The sequence below is a fragment of the Gossypium raimondii genome, chromosome 6, assembly GCF_025698545.1.
Source record: "Gossypium raimondii isolate GPD5lz chromosome 6, ASM2569854v1, whole genome shotgun sequence".
Lineage (NCBI taxonomy): Eukaryota > Viridiplantae > Streptophyta > Magnoliopsida > Malvales > Malvaceae > Gossypium > Gossypium raimondii.
Genome location: NC_068570.1, coordinates 15,568,726 through 15,574,564, shown reverse-complemented (window position 1 = coordinate 15,574,564; position 5,839 = coordinate 15,568,726). Strand labels below are relative to the sequence as shown.

General features: G+C 32.5%; 1 pseudogene; it reads left to right on the top strand.

Annotated features, from left to right (window-relative positions):
* Nucleotides 1–262: 262 nt before the first annotated feature.
* Nucleotides 263–2,101, top strand: LOC105772374 (alpha-aminoadipic semialdehyde synthase-like; annotated as a pseudogene).
* Nucleotides 2,102–5,839: the final 3,738 nt, after the last annotated feature.

Sequence of the window (5,839 nt, the reverse complement as noted above, 5' to 3'; positions counted from 1 at the left end):
AAAATTATAATCAAAGTTGAATTAGATTTAAGCAATTCTTTTTATATTTATTCATAATTCCTTAAATATATGGTTATTTTGCTCATTAACAAGGTTGTCCTATTATCTATTATTATTCTGTGAAGCTAACTTATGGCCATCTCTTGGCGTGATATTTATCAAACTTCACTGACTTTGTATTAGGCTATTATTTTGCTTGACTACTACGATCAATAATATTTGGCTTAACATAGTTGATTTTTTTTACCGGTGAAGGTTCAAGATGCTTGGAAATGGCGTTCTTAAGATTCTTTCCGAGTCTAAGAATAAATGGGAAAGAACCGTTCCTCTCACCCCATCACAGTGTGCTCGTCTTCTACACAATTGGAGGGAAAATGCGAGTGTAACTCATATAATAGTGCAGCATCAACGAAACGCATCTATCACGATTCACTCTACGAGGATGTTGGTTGTCACATATTAGATGACTTGTCAGAATGTAGTCTTATTTTGGGTATCATAACCGTTCCTTATTTTTTACTTTAAATTTTACAATCTCTTATAGCTGACACGACTACCCAGGTATTCCTTAATAACTGGTTGGCTTTGTCACAGTTAGACATGGTTCTTCCTACTAGAGCGCTTAAGCCTTCTTCTTACGTACTCATAAAGCTCAGATGGACAGCATGCCATTGTTGGATAAGGTAGGTTTACTTTTTGTATCTTTGTATGAGTATGAGTTTATTGTATGACATGCATATGGATCCAGGAGAAAAAGGTATCATTGTATGACTGAGATTATTGTGGGGGACCATGGTAAAAGGTTACTTGCATTTGGCAAATATGCTGGCAGAGCAGGAATGATCGATTTCTTACCTGGATTGGGACAGTGTATGCTCTATGAGCGTTTAATCCTTTTAAAATTTTGTAGATTTTATCATTTGCATCATTGTTTTTACTTGTGCTGAATCCAAAACATTGTTGTCTTACATGGCATCCCTTTGTCTGTATGAAAAAGTTGAATTGTTGACTGTAATTTTACTCGGGGTATCTAAGTCTTGGATATTCAACACCTTTCCTCTCTTTGGGTGCATCATATATGTATCCTTCTTTGGCTGCAGTGATCACCATGCGTGAAGAGATAGCTTCTCAGGGACTGCCTTCAAGAATATGTCCTGTTGTCTTCGAATTCATCGATTCTGGAAACGGTGTTGGAACTGCTTACTATTTTCATTGTCAGCCATTATAACATTTCAATACGACCATCAAACGTATATGTTGAGCTGCTTCGGACTTTGCATTCATTTGAAGTTATTAGATACATGTATAAAGTTGCTTCGTCATTTGTTCAATCTATCCGTTTAAATTGCTAATACCAATGTTTGAGTGTTCTTTTAAAAGTTTCCTCGCATTGCATATTAAAATTTCTCTCTCCTTTCTCCCTTCTGCTTTGCAGTTTCTATTGGTGCTCAACAGATATTTAAGCTTCTTCCTCGTGCTTTTATCGAACCGAGCAAACTTCCACAACTCTTTGGGAAGATCAGTTTATATTTGAGAAGCACTCCTTTTTGTATATTTGAATTTCTTTCTCCACCTTTGATACTCCTCTCATCAAAGAGGAATGTTACATCAAAAGAGGGTCTTTCAAGTTTTCAGTTGTATCGTGACTAGTCGCGACATGGTTGAGCACAAACATTCTTAAAAAACGTTTTTAAAAAGCACTGCCGAGATTATTGAGTACCAAGCAGATTCAAGAATTAAATAAGAAAACATGTGACATAGGGGGCCCAATTGAGTTTGTTAATCAAACCAGGTCAATAGACGCCTTTCTTTAGGTATTCTAATGCTTGTTTGATCTTCAAATGCATTATTTGGAATATATTACCTTGTTTTTAGGATACCGAAACATAAAAAAGATCCCATTTTTATTATAAAACTTAAGGCAGTGAAGTTTCATCAAATATTTGTGCTATTCGGATACGATTCATTGACCCATTCCTACCGAAATGACATTGATGGTAATGGCATAATATGTGCAGCTGTTCATATTCTTCCAACTGAGTTTGCAAAAGACGAGCAACTAATATTTCCCCTCCATGGTGTTTCCATTGAAGTTTATTGAAAACCTTTTGGTTCTCTTTTCTGCTTTGACCCATAAAACGAACAAGTTTTTAGGTTGAAATTTGTGCAGCTTATGTTCATTAACCTGCCATTTTTAGCTCTACAGCAGACAACAGTTACTTCCTTGTATGTCGTACGATAAATTCTGACACACAGTAAGCTTTTAGTTAAATCTTTGAAAATCAAAAACAAATTCCATCAATAGGTACTTTGTTAAGTGAATCTTTCATTGCATGAAATGCAGAGTATCATACTGATGGACACATAATGAAGACTAAGACATAAATTGCATTGGTAAGTATCTAAACCGAAACCTTATTATCTTTTATCTACTTTCTTTGACTAATTAAAATTGTACATTAAATGGGATGTTCATCCCATTCCTTTTTGTCGGATTTGGTTTTTGATAATTCCATGAATTCTTATAATGAAGGTATAGGATGTTAAGATTCCGATATATGAGGTGAGCCTATTACCCCGGCTTTTAGTGGTCCTCTTTATTGGGTTTAGTTTTTCTTTCTTCTTTCTATTTTAATATTAAGGATGCTTTTAAATTAAATTATGAGTATTTGCACTACATTTGTTTATCATGGTGTTGTACATCATCCATCTTGAGTTAGTATCGAGTTTATTTGTGACACTGTTTCAATCAACAATATTATCAATATATACAATTGATGAAGATGATAAAATATGAATAATACAATTAAAATGTAAATGGTAAAATTGATGTAAATTTCATGTATTCAATCTCATAATATATAGTTTTTTTTGTTTTTTAATAAAAGACTAAAATACTCTCAAATGATATAACTTATTTTAATTACAAAAGACATTTTGTAATTTCACTAATCAAATTTGTTCATGACTTATGACACCAATTCTATCAAAAACTTAAATAATGAATAGTACAGATTATAATGTTAATTATAGGTGGACATCAATTTCGAAGTTTTAGACTTTTATATTTGAAAAACTTGCATTTTCATAGGATTATATTTAGACCTACTCATGGACCGGGTCACCCTATCAGGTGGCCCGATTGAAAAATGGGAGAGTTTAGATAAAAATACGAGATCTTAAAAATAAGCTTGGGTAAAATTCAAGGCCCGTTTTTTATATGGATCGGACTTTGGGCAAGATTTTTTTGTTGGCTTGAATATATTATGTTATAAAAATAATTATATTAATTATATATGTTAAATAATAATTATATTTTTTTTATATTTATATTAAATCACTAACCTAATAACAATTAAACCCATTACTCAAAACCTAAAAACACACTTACTCAACTAAATAACCCAACCCAAAATATAAAATTTTAAAATTATATTTACTACAATAAAACATTTATTATATTTATAGTATTGTTTTTAATATAAATACTTTTTCATGTAGTTTTAATGTGTTAGAAAAGTTTAATTTTTTATACTTTTAGTGCATTTAATGTATTATATTTTTAAAAACATTTATTTTAAATAAAAATTAATCTAAAAAATCAAATATAAGTAGTGTCGAAACCATCTTTTTGAAAAAAATTTTAGGTTTTCGAAAAAATGAAAATTGGGAGTCGCCACCAATCTTTTATTAGGGTGTGATTGGATCACCTAAAAAAATGGCTTTGGTCTACAAGTTTTAGAAAAACGGATCCGGGAGTCAGTTACGTACGAGGAAGGAGTAGCACCCTCGTAACGCCTAAAATTGGTACCTAGTTAATTAATTAGTGTCTTAAGGTCGAGAATATGGAAAAATATAATCTTTAAAAAACTTAAAGCGTTGCATATTAAGACCCTTTTCAATTCAGAGAAGCAAAAATGCCACACCCAATACGTTAGGGCACAACATTCTTATTTCCCCCAAAATGAATTAGGTCAGAATATTTATACAATAAAACTAAAAGAACATCCACTCATCCAAGATTTAAGAAATCACACCCAATACGTTAGGGCACGATCCCTTTAGAATCCCAAACTCGGAATATTTCCTTTACTTTAAAAGAACATCCACTTATCCAAGATTTAAGAAATCACACCCAATACGTTAGGGTACAATTCCTTTAGAATCTCAAACTCGGAATATTTCCTTCATGATTTTTTAAAAAATCTTCATTTCAAAAAATCAATGCGCCACATCCAATACTTAGGACACAACGTGTTGAATTCCCAATAATGAGCTTTTATTTTAATTAAAAGAATATCCACTTTGAAAAAAGTTTGATTTTAAAATTGAGTGAAAAATGTAATGTTATGCTACATTAAATATATAATGCAATAATACTACGATAGCATAGAAATAATACAAATATATGAACAAATAAATAAAATAATGGCTCTTGAATATTAAATGAACGGACAAAATAAAAATATGTAAACATAAATTAATAGACAAATAACTGAAATAAATAAAATATACATACATCCATGAAAATATACAAGTTTAAGATAATATTAAAATTAATAAAACATGTGTCTAAAATATACGAAAAATATTAGTTTTCTAAGGTGTAAATATATGCAAAAGAAACATATTTATATGTATACATATAATAATAATAATAATTTCATAAAAAAATTATTAGAAATATTGATTTTAAGAAAACTATGAGAAAGGACTAAATTGGGACAGAAATTAAAAAAACAGGGGTGAATCCGTAAATAAATAAAGTCTGGAGGACCAAATTGAACGCGCGAATTACATAGAGGGGCTGGAAAGGCAATTTTCCCTTCTCCTCTAAAACGATGTCGTTCAAGAAGGGTCAAATTGAAATTAAAATAAATTACAGGGCGAATTTTTTTAAAAATAAAAACCTAATTATAAAGACATTTAAAGGCGGAGGGGCTAAAAATGCAATTTTCCCCTTCGCACAAAAACACGCGGATCCTGGGTCCGGGTCGGGTCGACGCGCGGATCCTCCCCCTCCAAAACGGCGCTGTTTTCAATTGGCTATTTAAGCCAAAATTAAAGCCTCAAATTTTATTTTCCAAACTTTCTTTTAAAAAAAAACAAATCCTTTTTAACAAAAAAAACCTCTGAACCCTTGATCCTCCGTGGTCGGCCATCATCGACGGTCATCGGCCACCGCCACGGCCATTGCTTCCCAAGACCGCAGCACCACCGTCTGTATGGCCGAAAAAAGAAAAAAAACCCCTTTCGGCTTTTTAAACCTTCCCAAGCCCAGATCTGGGCTCAAAATACCCAAAATCCAGCAGAAAACGCGAAGAACTCGTGAAAACCTTACGGCTTCCGGCCACCGATCCTCGGGGGTGGCTCCCTCGATCTTCCAATGGCGTTTCAAAGGCAAACGAAGGTAAGTTCCTCCCTTTTCATTTTATCCTGCCTTAGTAAAGTTAAAAAAATAATAAAAAATAGAAGAAAAACGAAGAAGTAATCGATGAAAAAATAAAATAAAATATCAACCTTTTGAGTTTTGATTGATTCTCCCTTTGTGTTAAAAAATTGTGTTTTTTTTTATTGATTTCCCAAAATCCGATCCTTGTTACAGTGCGTCAAAATCGCTTTTATAGCGATCGTCAATACAAGAAGAAAAGAAAGAAATAAAAAGAAATCTTCCAATGTTGATTTGATTTCGATTCTTTGATTTTTCTTTCCTTTCTTGTGTTTGCAGGTGATTGCATGGAGATTCGGCTCTTGATGGTTGCGGCGCGAAGATCCTGCTGTTGCTAGGGTTTCAGAAACTGTTCTTGCCTATTTGGGCTGAACTGTAATTGGGCTTTAG